Source organism: Puma concolor, chromosome B2, assembly GCF_028749965.1.
Source record: "Puma concolor isolate L17-30 chromosome B2, mPumCon1.1.hap2, whole genome shotgun sequence".
In the NCBI taxonomy this organism is placed as follows: domain Eukaryota; kingdom Metazoa; phylum Chordata; class Mammalia; order Carnivora; family Felidae; genus Puma; species Puma concolor.
This window is the reverse complement of record NC_141671.1, coordinates 74,569,126-74,587,184: the sequence shown is the minus strand read 5'-3', so window position 1 is coordinate 74,587,184 and position 18,059 is coordinate 74,569,126. Positions and strand designations below refer to the sequence as shown.

General features: G+C 37.6%; 1 long non-coding RNA gene and 1 pseudogene across 1 annotated transcript in view; one reads left to right on the top strand and one right to left on the bottom strand.

Annotated features, from left to right (window-relative positions):
- The window catches only part of LOC147581052 (uncharacterized), a 325,942-nt gene that overhangs the window by 52,564 nt on the left and 255,319 nt on the right, over positions 1 to 18,059 (top strand). The gene's annotated exons all lie outside the window — the stretch shown is intronic.
- LOC112862324 (eukaryotic translation initiation factor 4E pseudogene) lies at positions 10,391 to 11,199 on the bottom strand (annotated as a pseudogene).

Here is an 18,059-nt window from a genome sequence, read left to right as displayed (position 1 = left end):
AATCTCCTGGTTCTTGCTGGGTGATATTAGAAAAAGACAATGAAAGGCAGGAGGTAATTAATCAATAATTTAAGGTGATATGTGAAAGCCAGAAGGTCTCTTAAGCAGCATATTAAGAGAGTCTCATCTCGAACAGCTAGAAGGAAAAAAAAAAAAAGGTGAGGCTAAAACCCAGGACCTAATTATAAGGGCAGAATAGTTCCAGAAAACTTTGAATCTTTAACTCTGGCAAGACCACTATACTCAGGACCTTGACTGCAAAGGTGTTTGGCATTAAGATGTGGAACAGAGATAGGAGTCAATGTGCTCAGAAATATTGAATCTCCAGCTTCCCTAGGACAATGAACCTATAGAGATAGCCCACTTTTTCCTGTTGAAGTCTAGAATTCCTCCTCTGCTTTAAGAAAATTCAGGGGTCTTTGCCTCATAACATAATACACACCCTTTCAGGATCTATCTCCCCTCTCCCAGTAGGCATCAGAAAAATAACTAGGGTCAAGACATAACCTTGCCCTGCCAGAGACATGGTGGCATCAAATAGGAAATGCTGCAGGACCAGCCAACATGGGCCAGCCAACGTGCACCAGTAGGAGCCTGGAGAGCATATATGATTCTGAGGGTAGAATCAAGGTAGGGAGGTGAGAACATGAGTTTGAGTAAGAGCACTGTCTTATAATCTAAGATTTATTACCCTGCTGAGGACTTTAAGAAACAATGCTAGCATTGTAACATTCTTGGAAGTTTGAAAAAGGGATAGTCTCAATAAAAAATTAGGGATGTTAGAACTACTGTGGTAGACAGTGGAGCAAGACACCAAGAGGTTTGGAGAAATAAGCATGCTGGAGGAGGTACACCATGTAAAGCTGGAAAATCCCAGCTTGCTGTGGGAGAACCTGGGTGAAACTCCACCTTACCAAACCGATAAGAGATGCTCTAATAAAGGGTAACCAGGCTATAGCACTTCTGAGTAGTTCAGTGATGAACTATAGGCCAAGGGTGACATCAGAGATGCTGTTATAGAACTAGGCTCCCTGATAGCATTGGGGATGATGGAGTCAGAATAATGGAGAGCAGGAGGCAAAACTAAAATTTTTGAGGCAGTGTAGGTGCAATCATCATAATTGGTAGCAAGGTCTAAAGGACAGCCAGCAGGATATGACCTACATAAAACTATGAAGATATTATAGAACATGATATTCCTAGGTGTAAGATAAATAGGCAGCCAATAAGAGAATTGCTCAATTTATAAAATTTATATGACCAAAAGAAATCAAGATTTATTGGATAGGCACTATAATAAAACATCATGATCTCTTGTCCAACACTTGAACCTCATCCTAATTTTAGATACTGAATCGCTGACTGACAAAAAGGCTGAATGCTCATAAGGAAGCAACTTGTAATACCATACGTGTATGTAATAATGTCCCTAAAGCAATCTATGGCCATTCATGTAAGTAAAGGAAATACTCAGATATTTTGAGAACTGTTGCACATAGGGCTTAGGTTGAGATTGATAATCTTGAAGCCAAGTATCACCAAGACTTCCCCTCTTAATGAGAGAGGCATTTGTGGATTAGATTAAAAAGTGGAATCCTGGCCTAGGTCCAGCTCACACATCCACACACACATCCATTAAAATTAAATGGGTCCACGCACACACATCCATTTAATAGTTATTTTTCCAGTCCCCAAATATACAATCAGAATGGATATATTTGGTAGTTGGCAGAATGCCTACATTGGTCCCTTGTCCTGAGGGGCAAGAGCTAAAAGAGTAGAGTAGGCCAAATGGGAACTTTGAAATGCACTTCCCTCCCACCCCTGCCCCACCCCCAGCCAAGATCATAAATTTAAAAATATTTATATCCCAGGAGAAACATCAGAGAACATCACCCTTAAAAACCTAAAGGATTCAGGAATGGTGCTCTATTTAATTCACCAGTCTATCTATTTAATTCACCAGTCTGATCTTTATTTTTTTATTTATTTATTTTTTTTAATTTTTTTTTTCAACGTTTATTTATTTTTGGGACAGAGAGAGACATAGCCTGAACGGGGGAGGGGCAGAGAGAGAGAGGGAGACACAGAATCGGAAACAGGCTCCAGGCTCTGAGCCATCAGCCCAGAGCCCGACGCGGGGCTCGAACTCACGGACCGCGAGATCGTGACCTGGCTGAAGTCGGACGCTTAACCGACTGCGCCACCCAGGCGCCCCTGATCTTTAAAAAAATAGGTATAGGGGCACCTGGTGGCTCAGTCAGTTGAGTGTCTGACTTCAGCTCAGGTCATGATCTCACGGTTTGTGGGTTCGAGCCCCACCTCAGGCTCTGTACTGACAGCTCAGAGCCTGGAGCCTGCTTCAGGTTCTGTGTCTTCCTCTCTCTCTCTGAACCTCCCCTGCTCACACTGTGCCAAGCTCTCTCTCAAAAAATAAATAAACAAAAAATAAAAATTAAAAAATTAAAAAAAAATAGGTATAGTTTGGCCCATGCTAATAGCTTATCACAAATTTAGGCAAATAGTAACCCCAACTACAACTGGTATATTAGGTGTAGTATCTGTTCTAAAGCAGATCAACATAGTCTTAGGTAAATTAGTCTGGTGAGTCTGTTTTTGTTTTGTTTTGTTTTCCCCATAGCAAGAAGAAGCAACAAAGGCAATTTGAATTCATGTGGGACAGCCAGCAGTATACATTTGTCTTCTGCTTCAGGGCTATGTTAACTTCTCTATTCTCTGTCATACTCTAGTCTGAGAGGGCCTGGATCATCTGAACATTCTGTAGATGGTCCATTATATCGATGACATCAAGTTAATCAGATAAGGAAATAGTGGCAAGTATAAGATTTTGGTAAAACATATCTGATCCAGAGGGCAGAAGATACACCAATCTCTCTATTTCTACCAGTGTACCTCATCATCCACTTTCTGTGGAGAGAAGTAGCTTGAGGTAAAAATATATATGGACTCATTGGCAGTGGTGAATAGCTTAGTTTTGTTTGTTTGTTTGGTTGGTTGGTTTTTGTTGTTGTTGTTGTTGTTGTTGTTGTTTTTAGTTTTTAGTTTTTTTTTTTTTTTAGGGTCCTAGAAGGATAAAAGTTGAAAAATAAGGGTCAAATAGGTATGGAGAAGAGGCAATGGGTATGTATTAACCATGTTTTATTATTCTGTATCTTTGATTATTTGATATCCTGGTCCTGACCCTGGAAAGACTGTCCCTCTCAGGGTTAGTTAATTCCTAGAGATAGAAAACAACTTACTCATGATTTCACCTGCTTATCCTCTCTAAGCTTCTTCCCACATAAACCCCAGTAAAGGCTCTTGCTACAGTTTCCTCCTCTCCCTCTGCCTCCTAACTATGGTACTTCCCTGTGTGTCTCCCTATGTTGTGACCTACCCCCTGTCCTTGGGATCTGTGAGTGTAACAAACTATCCTTTTTTTTTTTTTCAATATATAAAATTTATTGTCAAATTGGTTTCCATACAACACCCAGTGCTCATCCCAAAAGGTGCCCTCCTCAATACCCATCACCCACCCTCCCCTCCTTCCCACCCCCCATCAACCCTCAACAAACTATCCTTTCAATGGCAGTTGTCTCCTGATCTGTTTCTATATATGAGTAATAATAAAACCTATACTTGAAAACAGGATGGACCTATGGTAATTGGCATGAAGTGTACAGATTTTGGTATCACATGCCTGCAAGAGAGCATCCACCAAAAAAGAGGCAAGAAACAACCAAGTAGTTAGAGTGAGTCAGCTGTGAGAGGATACTTAGCACTATCTTTAGCCAACTCACTGCTGACTTAATGAGCTCATGGACACATTAACAATGGTGGCAGGTAGGGAGGCTGTGCATGTGTCCAACAGCATGGACTTGCACTCATCAACACTGATCTAGTTACCACACTGCTGAACATCCAAACCACTAGCAATGGAGACTAATGTTGAGCCCCTGGTATGCTACTATCCCTTGATTAAACCATCTTGGAAGGAGGAGGGACTTTGGTTTATCTGGAATGAACACATGTTGCAAGTATAAATTTCCTTTCCTGCCACGTTGCCTCAGTCATCACTGTTATCCAAGAACTTACGTAGTGTTTGAGCTACCAACAAGGTATATTGTATAATGTCACCTCAGACCAAGAGACCTGCTTTACATCAAAGGAAGTGTGAGAGCAGGTGCACGACTATAGGATCTTCTGGTCTTCTCACATACCAAGCTTCCAAGAAGCTACTGACATGATGTAAATATGGAGTATTTTAGGGGCACCTGGGTAGCTCGGTTGGTTAAGTGTCCAACTCTTGATTTCAGCTCAGGTTGATGATTTCACAGTTCATGAAATTGAGCCCTTCATCAGACTCTGCACTGACAATGTGAAGTCTGCTTGGGATTCTCTCTCTCCCCCTCTCTCTTCCATTTCACCCCCTCAAAATAAATAAATAGAATGTTTATTTGTAAAGGTGGGGCTGAAGTGACAGCTTGGAGATAATACCCTAGGAAGATGAAACACCATTCTCCAGGAAGCAGTCTATACCCTAAATCATGGCCATATAAGGAGCTGTGACCCCAGTTGGTAAAATATATGGGTCTAAGAACCAAGAACTAAGAACTAAGAACCAAGTCCCACTTCCAATCATTTCCAGTGATTCCTTTGGTGAATTTGCACTTCTGTGAGTCTGATTCCCATAGAGGGATGCTTCCACCTGAGAACACAGTAAGAGCTCCATTACATTTGAAACTGCAGTTGCTCCCTCAGGATTTCAGAGTTGGAGACACAATTAGGCAATAAGAGAAGTCACCACTTTGTCAGGAGTGACTGGTTCTGATCAGCAGTAGTAGGCTTGGTACCCACGTGATTTACTAGTGCTTATTTCCCTGCATAATTTTAATGGTAAATGGACAGCATAGCAGCCTGAGAAGAGCTTGATGAGCAGGGAATTTAGCTCCATTAGGGATGAGGATCTGTGTCTCTTTACCAGGCAGCCACCTAAATTGCAGAGATGCTAGCCAAGGGTGAGGGACATCTGGAATGGGTAGTGGAGGAAGAAGAAAATGAGTATCAGCTATGGTCTTGAGTCCAGCTGCAGTGGCAGAGTTTATAGTTTGTTCTAATAACCATCCTCTTGTAAATTTCCTCAGAAGAGGAAACCAACCAGAAACTTGGAGAGGTGTGATCAACTTAGTATTTGTAGCAAATGAATCTGAGCAACACAAGGGGTGGGCTATACAGATGTATTGATATGCCGCAGTTTACACTCACTCACTTGCTCAGGTGTGGGAGTGCTAGTTGTTTATTGCTCTCAGATGAGTCCTTCTCTAGAATACCCTTTGGCCAAAGTAACTGACTTTCAAAAGATCATGCTCCTTCTTGGGGGTTGGCCCACCTCTAATAACTTGTCAGTGTGGGGGACAATGTTCTGCCCTACTGGAGATTTGGGAAAACACTGAAGGGATACTCCAGTTCTGGAGCTCTCTGTAGGATTGATGGGGACCTTTGCTGCAACTGCATGACAGTTCAACTTCTCCCTACGTCCAACTCGGCTTCCCTCATTTTCTTACAAGTATTGTTCCCAAGAGCATTCTCTGCGTCAGAATCTGTGTTTTGGGGAAACTGTCCTAAGTCAGTTCTGTAGATTGTGTGTTATTCCTCACCATTTGAAGAGTGCTCTAATTTGGACTCTTGACTGGCTATTTCCATTTATAGCCAACATTTAATATTCCCCTCATTCTTGGCCTTGACTTCTACTGTTCTCCTAGTAATTTTTTACCCTGTGGCCCCTGCCACCATCCTCACTTTCATTAGGTGGTGGACTTCTTTGATGTTATGTACAAGTATTATACATCTACTTATAGTTCCTTTCCCTCAATCCCCAATGACACCACAGTGCATTTTGATTTGTTTAATACATTCTATAGGAAGCTTAGAATTTTTTAACCAGGTTGGTGAAGAATTAGTATTCAACTAGTATGAACTTGAAGAAATTGCAGATAATTCTCTAGATTTGAGAATTCTCTATAATTATTTACAAGGGTCCTTATGATTTAACTAAAAATCTCAGCACTTGCAGATTATAGTTCCTCCATTTTCCTGTAAAATGTCAGAATTCTTTGCGGCTTCTGTAAGCTGAGTACACCACCCATTGTTCCTGTGCTCGACTTAATTTCTGGCAAAGCGCCTACCTTGATTGAAGGTCTTGTCAGGCTCAAAATCTTCCTCCCCATTCCTGTTCACACCATAATCTGAATGACCTCACTCTCAATGCTGGTGATTTTAGCTTCATGATCCCTTACCCTCTTTAATGACAATGAATTTACCTAGCAATTGACTTCAACTGCCCACTTTCCACATCACACCATGAACCTTGTCATAAGTACAAACTGCTCCACCACTGAAAACCTAAGTGTCTTGTTCACTGAGCATAATGTCTGATGCCATATCCTTCTAGAGCTGTTAACTTATTCCACTATACCTGGTCTTTGTGGAATATTTTCATTCAATTGGACCCTTCAATCTTTTCTTAATGATAATTTTTTTTTCCTGAATGCTACATATATATTATGGTTGATTATCTGACCTACAGATACCCTCCTCCCTCACAGATACCATCATCACAAGTAACCATGGGCTGTTACTGAAAGTCTTCCTCTCTATTTCTAAACTGCTGGGCAAAAATCTCACAGTTTTGCAGATTGGTATCATTACAATTGATTATAATAACAATTTCTCAGTCCTATTTTTACTTGGCAGATCTCATGTATTTCATCAATTCTACTAAAGCTTCACAGTTCTCAGCCTTTATTCCCAGTGGTCCACCGTGGTTGTGTCTCACTCTGAGCTCTCTGTCTTACTCGCTATAAACCTGTCCCTATCATCCCCTTCTTTTGTCATTCTGTTCAAGATTAATTCATCCACTTTCTGAGACTTCATCAGTTATTTTTTCTTCAACCCAACCCCTTTCTTTTTATTGCTCATGCTCAGAGTAGGAATATAGTCAAGTTTCTCTTTTAAAATACCTCCCTCAACTCCTATGACTCCACTAGCTACCATCTAATGTTAATTTGGGTATGTTTACTAAAATAAGCCCCCCAAAATCAACTTACTAAGTATATTATATTACATTCTCTCTCTTTGTCTCTCTCTCTCTATATATATATATCTATATATCTGTATAGATACTCAATAAACAAGCAAACAAATAAATAAATGTGTCTGGGATGATAAAGTTGCTTATTATTATTAGTTTGTATAATGAATATTATTGTGATAATAAAAGTAAAAAGTATAGATGGTATACAGAATCTTAATAGAGCGATCACCATGACCTACATTAACAAAGACCATTATCACTACCTTGAAGCCCACTGTATCTCTTTTGCTGGTCTCAGTTTGTCCCTTTCCATCAAAGGTAACTATTATCTGGATTTTGTATTTTTCATTCCCTTGTCTTCTTATAGTTTTACTACATTATTTGTAAACTTAAATAGTATATTGTTTTGTTTTACATATTTTGAGATTTATATATGTGGAATTATGCTACGTGTCTTGCTTATCTTTGGTAGACATTATGACCATGTTATTTTGTGTATATGAAATTCAAATATTTTGTAATATTTCAATATATGAATGCATGGTGATGGTTTATGTATTCTACTAATAATGACTATTAGCAAGTTTAGTTTAGTTTAGTTTAGTTTCTATTCTGATTGCAAACAGCACTGCTATAAATAACCTTGTACAAATCTCTTGTTGTATATCTACAAGTCTTCTGGGGCTTTTGGGTTTTTTTGTTTGTTTGTTTGTTTTTTTATTTTTTATTTTTTTTATTTTTTTTTTCAACGTTTATTTATTTTTGGGACAGAGAGAGACAGAGCATGAACGGGGGAGGGGCAGAGAGAGAGGGAGACACAGAATCAGAAACAGGCTCCAGGCTCTGAGCCATCAGCCCAGAGCCCGACGCGGGGCTCGAACTCACGGACCGCAAGATCGTGACCTGGCTGAAGTCAGACGCTTAACCGACTGCGCCACCCAGGCGCCCCGGGGCTTTTGTTTTTTAAATGACAAGCTTGCTCTCGGCATGCCCAAGGCGGACTGTAATATCTTAGCATGATGTCTCTCCCTTCTTATATAAATGTTGAAGCTTCTCTTTAAAACTCTTTGTGAAAGATACACATCTGCAATGCAATCCACCCTTGGAACTTAGTGAGGGGACAGGGGGCTCACGGCATCATGGGATTAAAGTTGGAAGGAAAGGTGAAGATAGTGTTACTCTCTGCCATCATGTAATTTGTGATCTTATTGGAAATTGTTCTCTCTCCCTAAAAGACACATTGAAACTATAGAAAGAAATGTAAAACTGAAAAGGGCCTAAGGCCTAAACATCTAATTGTTAGAAAAATTGCTTAATAAAATAATTGAAACCTATGAGCTTGAAGTGATTAAGTATCAAAATCCTGGTGCTGGGTCCATGTACAAAACAAGCTGAACTAGAATGAAATATTATTTTCATAGTCTTATTTTCATTTTGGTTTAAGTTTAAAAGTAAATCTTGTTGATTAACAGATAACTTTTGTATTTAATTCAGAAAATTTTTACTGAATGGAAAAGCAATTAATAAGAACCTTTACAAAGAAATGTCATGTTGATAATGATGTTTTCAAAATTGAATTTTTCTTTTTAATCTTTTTAATGCTGACTCAGACTGATTTCCAGTAAGATTGCTCTACTGTCCCTTTTCTGCCTCAAGTATTTAATGAAAAAATTAGAATTTGGGATTATCCTTTTCTTGGTTTGATTGTAAATTTAAGGTGAGAAATAACACTATTTGTTTTTTATTTTTTTATTTTTTCTTTTTCTGCCATGATTCCAAGGCCAAACCAATTTCCCAAATGTTTTGTTGCATTTCAGGATATATTTGCCAGATTTAGCAAAAACAAATAAACAAAAAGAAAAAGAAAAAATAGGATGCCCAGTTAAATTTGATATCATATAAATAATGAATAATTTTTCAGTATAAGTGTGTCCCAAATTACTTCTCTTTTTTTTTTTAAAAAAGTTTACTTGGGGTGCCTGGGTGGCTCAGTCAGTTGAGCGTCTGACTTCGGCTCAGGTCATGATCTCACAGCTCATGAGTTCAAGCCCCGCGTCAGGCTCTGTGCTGACAGCTCAGAGCCTGGAGGCTGCTTCGGATTCTGTGTCTCCCTCTCTGTCTGCCCCTAACACACTCGCATTCTGTCTCTGTCTCTCTCAAAAATAAATAAACATTAAAAAAAAAAAAAGAAATGTATTATCTGATGTAATACAGTATTTTGCTTAATATGTTTTTTTAATTCCATGTATATGATGCTACCTGTTCAATTTATTAAAAATTATAATAAACATAATAAAATAGTGCTCCAAACTTTTGCTGTTCATGTGGAAGACACTACAAGAAGACACAATAGAGACTGCCTGGCAATAAGAAATACAAATTCCTTCTATAGAGATGGAGCAATAAAAGGACAAATCTAGTTGTTTAAAAGACAATTCACTGTACACATTTTATTTACAGTTTTGTACACTGTCTTAATATGAATGGGACCGCTTTTACTTGAGCCATTTTTTAACCAAAACAAAACAATCTAAGTAATACAAAGTGTTAAAATACAGCATAAAGATACAAAAACAGAGATACTAATTCTAATTAGGAATGTAATTATGATGTTACATTTTTTTTTATATAAACCACAATGATGTTTAGGAAATCACACAAACATAGATCACTGATTTGAATGAAATGCCTAAATTTGTAGCAAAGCTTTGTAGTTACAAAAAAAAAACAAAAAAAAAATACCAAAGAATGCACAAAATTAATGTTTATTCCGCCTTTATGTCATATTTCTGGATCCTTCACCACTGTTACATGAGGAAAAAAACAAAAGCAAAACAAATGAAAAACTGAAATCAGAATCACTAATGTTATAAAGTAGGGAAACAAATAAATTTAAATCTAGCAGCCATCAACAAGAGTACAGCAAAGACAATGCTGTAAAAAGAAATAAATAAAATTGCTAGATTTTGCTAGATTGCTGTATGCATCATACTCTTTCAAATCAGCAAAATATGCTCCTGCACACAATGGAACATAAACAGAATTTTTTTTCCTTTAAGGTACAGAAATGCAAATTCTTTTTTGAATATTGTAGATGGGTAAAACGTGCTTATAATGGTAATTCTAGTAAGCTATTACATGAGTGGGCCAGGAACACATTCATGGATTCTGGGGATGATGTGTACTGTAATTCTTTGATTGGGATAGTGGACACTCTTAAGCAAAAAACAAACAAACAAACAAACAAACAAAAACAAAAAATCATGAACACAGAAGTACAAGGCAAAAGCAAATGAGACTTCTCATATCTTAGCAACATTTAGATGGAAATCAAACTTAAATACAGTCCACTCTGCTTTGGAAGAGGCTTTGGTTCAGCTCCCAAATCTCGATTTCTTGATGCAGTCTCCTATGAGAATACTCAGAATGTGTCTTCTTAAACAACAAACCTATTTTTAGTGGTGGAGCCCCTCTTAGTAGCTGTGTCTACATGGGACTGACAACCAACCACTATCTTTGGAGGAAGTCCTAACCTTTCCTTGTATATCTTCCCTATATGTATAACAGCCTCTCTGTTTTCACATTCAGTAGTCCTTATTGCTATCTTATCACCTTTAGCTCTAACATTAACAACAGCTCCACATACAACATCACTGTAGTCATCAAAAGATTCTCTAATAAGGCACAGCAGTGTCTCTAGCCAAAAACCATCCAGATCACTTCATCTCTGCTGTTTGTTCAATGTAATTAACCATCGTCCTCCTCTTTTGTTTTTCTCATCTTCCCACATAGGCTCAATACCATCCTTAAAAAGTGAATAGTCACAGCCAGGCATTAAATTACTAGACAACTGGATGTGGTTGTACAGAGCCCAAAAGTCTTCAGCAGTACCAAACTTAGAGATCAGCAGGTTTGCTTGCCAAGTTTTGCTTTTATCATTTTTAAAAAACCAGAGGGCCCATCTGCTCTGTAAAGGATGCTTAACACAGTGTTCTGGGTTAGCAACCTCCTGATTAGATTCTGTTTTCTCTTCTGAAGGTGGGGGATTAGGAGTAGGGGTGGTTTCCGGTTCCACAGTCGCCATCTTAGATAATATGTTTTAATCTTATAATGATAAAAAGTATTAATTGAATAAAATGAAAAATACAGACAGAAAATAAAGTTGCTCATAATCACAAAACCTGTTGCATTCACAGTTTACATACTGGATCACTTTCTTTCAGTCTGTTTCCATCCACTTGAATGTAATTGGGATATTCCTATGTAGGTTACATATAATTTTATATTTTACTTTTTTCATTGTATATTTTACTGATTTTTCGATGCTACTCACAACTTTTTGAAAACGCATATTGACTATTATCCCTTCACATTGGCCCTGTTATTAGACATTTGTTTCTAAAGTTTCATTATTATAACTGTGTGCTACGCCCTTTTGTATCAGTATTACATTCTTTTGAAAGAAACTTGGCGACATTTTTATTATGGGACCAGATTTATCCTAAATACTTGCCACTCAGAGTGTGAACTGTGTAAGGGTAGTTGCCACATCACTGGAACCATGTTAGAAATGCAGATACTCAGGTGCCATATGGATGTACCAAATCAGAAACAGCCTTTTAACAAGATGGTGGGTGATTTCTGTGCACTTTCCAGTTGAGAGGGTGAGGTCTTAGAGTCTATTCCACGCAGAACAGGCAACTGGCTCACTAAAGTTCAGATTATCCCGATTGGTTCACTGAGGAGAGGCTCAGAGCTTCTTGATTGGTTATCAGGAGGCCACTCTTCACCTTGATTCCTGCCCTGCATCCTAACTCCCAGTAAACAGAGCGTTTTCAATTCTGTTTACACATTAGAATTACCTGAGAAGTTTCTTTTAAAATATTATTTGGATTCCACCCCAGACCTATTAAATAAAAATGTCTTGGGAAAGGGGAGGAAACGGTTTTAAAAAGCCCTCCAGGTGTCTAATGAGCAGCCAGAGTTGACAATAGTTGTAGATGAACAAAAAAGAGAGGAAAATAGATGCCAAATGATAGAAGATGACTGTTGTCATCAACCTGCCTTGTTGTCAAAGGCTATAATCTTCACTGTCAATCAGCACTAAATCTGCAGAGAGATGGAGAAGGGAGTGAAAGCAGGAAATGTGGTTTATCTGGTTAGCATTTAGAGATAGGAGTTACTTTAACTGAATTTCCAGTAAAGGGATTATACTCCAAAGGACTCAGAGCCAAACTGAAAAGCCCAAACAATCAAATGACTGCATGCGTACTTTGTTTTGTAAGTGAAAATGAGGGGACTGTTGCCATCCAACAAGAGTTGACTGTAAGTAAAACAATCAAATGATTTTTCTTCTGGAAATAATCTCCACATAACTAATTTTATTTGCAATGATTAACATTTCAAGGTCTTTTAATATTTATCAGATTATTTGGAAGGCCAAAATATATCTTGATAATTCCAATTTAATTACAAATTATAAAATAAAACAAGTGGATGCATCACTGTATTTCAAGCCATGGAATTTTCAACACCACTGCATTCTTTTTAATAGGATTTGAAACTTTGGGGTTGGCTATTGCCTCAATTTATGTTTGCTTTGGACTCTTTTCACACTTAGGCTTGATGAAATGTCTGAAATGTTGTTGTGTTGTTTCTAATGGAAAAATCTGTTTGACTTTAGCTATAGCAAGATTAAGGAAGAATTTAAAATGTTAATCTTGATAGTAATATCAATGATAATCTTTAATTCTGTTCAACCCAGTTATTTGTTTTTATTATTTAGTGTATATCTCATACTTCTAAAAAAGATAAGAGATGGTTTTCAATAAAACCAAATATATACATACACATACACAAATACACACCCAAGTAATGATATTTTATTATTTTCGTTACCCAACTACAGTCTGCAACTCACAAACTTATTTCATCTTTTCCCTATTCTTTTGTTTGGCCTTTTTTAAAGAACAAAAACAAGAACAAAATATATGTTCTACTTGTAAATTTCTCTTTTTGAAAATTGCAGGAATTTAGTATATTCTTATTAACAAACCATGTCTAAATTATGCATGTTCTTTCCTTAGATTACCATGGAAATGAGTTCTTTACCTCCTCACTCCCCTCCCCTTAGTCAGCTCGGCTGCTATAACAAAATGCCATAGACCATAGCTTACAAACAGAAATTTATTTTTCACAATTCTGGAGGCTGGGAAGTCTCAGATCAAGGTGATGGAAGATTCAATGTATGGTCAAAAATAGTTTCCTGGTAGATATTTTCTTTTCTCTGTGTCTTTACATGGTAAGAGGGGCAAAAAATCTGTCTGGGTTTTTTTTTTTGTTTGTTTGTTTGTTTGTTTGTTTTTATAAGGGCACTAATGACCTAACCACTGTTTTCAAAACTTTATTGCTTCCCAAAGCTCCCACCTCCTCATACCATAGAATTGAGGATTAGGTTCCAACATATGATTTTGAGAGACGTAAACATTCAGTCTGTGGCATCCTCTTATTTTAAGTTCTGGATCCATGAAATGTTGCATTTAGTCTGTATACAAGTGACAAAATTAAACCTTTTAAAACCTTTCAGGGAAATTCAGAAATTATTTTTAATGTAAGGGCCCCTGATGAAGACTAGATGTGATGTGCACATTCCCTTTACGAGGGATTAACCTCAGAAATTACTAATAAGATTTTAATATGGAATATACTCCTTTTCAACCCCCCAAAAATCTTCAAGTATATGGTCAATGATTCAAAAACAAAACAAAATAAAACATTTTCTATTCATTAAAAAAATGACCATGTTTGCAAATAATTTAGTGATTTAGGCCAATAATTGTACAGGTTACCCTTGAAATTAACCAGCGTTAAATCAAATGAAGAGTTTTACATTCACTTTCTGAAGGATCTTCATGAACCATCTTGATTCTCAGCAGAGAGAATCAGCAGGGAGTGAAATTAGCTACCTTGACACTATATTGCACTTGCCCTGGTCTACCCTAATATATATATATATATATATATCTACCTAATATATACCTACCTTATATATATGTTTGTTTCCTCCAAAATGTTGAGAAGGTATTCTCCTTCTTTATTATTAATGATTTTTTTCTCTAGAAGCATGCAGTGAAATGTCATGTCTAGCATCTTCCAGGCATCCTCTTCAAAATTTTAGCAGATTCTCCAAATCACCCCAAGGAACTTATTTGAATATTGAGTTGTTCATATTTTATTATTTTGAATGTGTTATTTGCCCTTCTATAGGTTAAAATAAGTGCCAACCCATGTTTCTTTTTTATCACAATATTCTAAGAAAATAGGAAAAGGCTAACAGAATTCTCTGAATTCTCTGTAGATTTGCCAGAATTAGAACCCACAGCTCTTTCCAAGACTAGAAAAATCTTTGTATTAAGCAATTGTAAAAATGATTTTGACCTTTATTTTTATAAACAATACTGTGGGCATTAAAGTCTTTTTTTTTTTTTTTTTTCAGGCTTTTAGATTGTGGGAAAATGACAAAATAAATTCTCTGAGTGAGATGGCAATAATGATTAGATAATTCAACTGAACCAATATTATCCAAGACAAACTAATGTGATCAGAATAATTTGGGCCTCAACCAAGAAAATGGAACCATTTTAGAAGAAGAATTTCATGGGTCTCCAAGATGATTTTGGTTTATAACTCTATTTTAGATGAACAGTTCTATGCTTTAAAAACAAACAGCTGTGCAAACTAAAGTGGAAGATCTGTATATTTCCATGTCTAAATACTTGAGTCATTTCTGTATTTCTTTATTTCAATGCTAGTTTTTAATCTACCGCATCCCTTTGTTTGTTACAAAGTTAGCCTTGTGAGACCAGTGAAATAAACATCAAAATGTGTTTTTCATTTCTCCCAACTACAATCTTCATTGTTTTCCTCCTTACATTTTAAATTTTTTTTTTCAACGTTTTTATTTATTTTTGGGACAGAGAGAGACAGAGCATGAACGGGGGAGGGGCAGAGAGAGAGGGAGACACAGAATCAGAAACAGGCTCCAGGCTCTGAGCCATCAGCCCAGAGCCTGACGCGGGGCTAGAACTCACGGACCGCGAGATCGTGACCTGGCTGAAGTCGGACGCTTAACCGACTGCGCCACCCAGGCGCCCCACATTTTAATTTTACTTTTGGTTCTCAAAAAAGAACAATGATACCAGATGGCACTAGTCTGATGCGATTCTCTACCTTTTCATGTCAAGTCAGGTGACTGGCAATATAAGTCACCCATGCCAAAGATGAATTTGAGTTCTATAAAGGGAGTAGCCCCAGGCAAATTCATGAAGTATGTTGAACTGATCTTTGATCTGCTCCTGCTTTTTATATACATATATATATATATATATATATATATATATATTTTTTTTTTTTTTTTTTTTTTTCCTTAGCCACTTCTAGGTCCAATCCTGTAAACATTTTTTTCATTTTCAGATCTAAAGTATTCACTGAAGGTGCTAACTGATAGTTAATATGCTAGGGATTATCAAGAGTTGTTTATGAATTCTTGGATTGAAGACTGAATCAGTAAGGAATGGCCTGAGCACACCCATATTGTGAATTCCAGAGAGGTGACCTATATGGAGTCAACCTGCCATCCCCCATTATGAAACATGATATCACTTCCTTCATGGAGCCCATGCCACAATAAAGCAATCTATGAATGAAAACTTCCCACCAGAAGTGAAAGGTGCTAGGAATTTTGAGGTGCCTAAGCTTGATGGATTTTTCCATAGTGATTTAAATAACTATTAATCTTTTAAAAAAAGTTTTTTAATGTTTATTTACTTTTGAGAGAGAGAGAGAGAGAGCACAAGCAGGGGAGAGGCAGAGAGAGAGGGAGACACAGAATCTGGAGCAGGTTCCAGGCTCCAAGCTGTCAGCACAGAACCTGACATGGGGCTTGAACTCACTGCAAAATCATGACCTGAGCTGAAGTTGGATGTTTAACCTACTGAGCCACCCAGGCACCCCCTAAGTAACTATTAATCTTTTTTGTTTCCTAGGTAATGGAATGGGAAAGTTTTAGTGATGAAAGCAAGATGGACGTAAAGGTCCAAAAATACTATAAAACTATAGTAGTTCTAATTTAGGTAACTAACGAGGCATATAAATGATAAATTTTGTTGTTGCTTAATCTACCTATAATAATCAATTTTACTTTCGTAAGTTGCATTACCACGGTCTAAGCATGGTAATATCTACATGCCTCGTCTCATCATTGTATTAAGTTGTAGTATTAAAATATTAATTTTAACTATTTAATACTGAAAGATTATTAAGGATAAAATAGAATTAGTATAAGATATTAAAAACACTTGGTCAGTTCCACTATGATATCAAAATCCAATCACGGAAGGCTTAGGTTATTTTTTCTGCTCTTACAGATGTATAGAAATGTAATGAAACTTATGAGCTACAGATAGGATATGTAGGTGTTACTCAGAGCTATCACTGTTAGATTGCCTGTTTTAAGGAAATTTTTAGACCTAGTATAAGACACAGAGACAAAGCAGAATCCCAGAGTTTAGCTCTAGAATAAAACCCTCAGCAGATCTCACCTAAGCTGGGAAAGACACCTTAAAATCCAGCCATAAGCAAGGCTGTTCCAGAGTGCACAGTGAGCTACATCTGTGAGAAGGTATCAAATCCAAGTATAGAGGAGATCCAAGTATATTCTGCATTTTTTTGGACTAGAAGATATTTAGTTGCCCAAGAATGAAAAGGGCCTCAAGAGGCAGGTTCCTCCTTTTGGCTATAGAGCTTGATCTCCACAGAATGGGTGAGAGGGAGGTGCTATGGCTGGGGTGGAGACTTCAAATGGTTCTGAATCACTTTCACAATTAATTATGTTCTGGTAACAGCCTCCTTTATTGTCTATGGCTACATTGTATGCTAGGCAGCAGGTAAGAAACAGAGTAAGTAAGAAACAGAGGGGGCTGTGTGTGGTGAATGGAGGGAAACAGTATAACATGCTGCTTAAAAAGTGTGCAGACAGGGGCGCCTGGGTGGCGCAGTCGGTTAAGCGTCCGACTTCAGCCAGGTCACGATCTCGCGGTCCGTGAGTTCGAGCCCCGCGTCAGGCTCTGGGCTGATGGCTCAGAGCCTGGAGCCTGTTTCTGATTCTGTGTCTCCCTTTCTCTCTCTGCCCCTCCCCCGTTCATGCTCTGTCTCTCTCTGTCCCAAAAATAAATAAACGTTGAAAAAAAAAAAAAGTGTGCAGACAAATTTCTCAGGTACAAATACAGACATCTTTTCTTGGTTAGTTTTGTGATTTCAGGAACATTACTTTTGTCTATTAAAATCTTCAATGTTCTCATCTGTGTAATGGGGTACTAACAGCAACAGCTTTACAAGGCTATTTGACAATTGAATAAGCATACCCATGTGTGAGCATTTAACTCACTTACTTCCAGGCAGCTCTATGAATGTTAAACTCTCAGTGTTACTAGAGAAAGGCTTCTGGATTTCTCTCAGGTGAAAGAAATCACCGCCGGTAAATAGATTAGAAGTCATATTATAATCTTGGGGTACCTTGGTGGCTCAGTCTTAAGGTTAAGCATCCGACTCTAGATTTCGGCTCAGGTCATAATCTCATGGTTTGGTCAGTTCAACCTCCGCATTGGGCTCTGCGCTGACAGTGAGGAGCCTGCTTGGGATTCACTCTCTTTCCCTCTTTCTGCCCCTCCCCAGCTTGCTCTCTCTCTCTCTCAAAGCAAATAAATAAACTTAAAAAAAATTTTTTTAAAGCCATTCTATAATCTACCACTTCTTTTCTCCCTATATAGTAATGTATCCACTCTAATAAGGGGAAATGCAAAGAGGTAAATAGGGATAGTTAGATTGCTAATGGGTCCAATTATTCTCAAATATAAAGTACGTCTGAATAAATGGCTTTTGAGGAGAAGAGACTGTTTAAAATGCTACT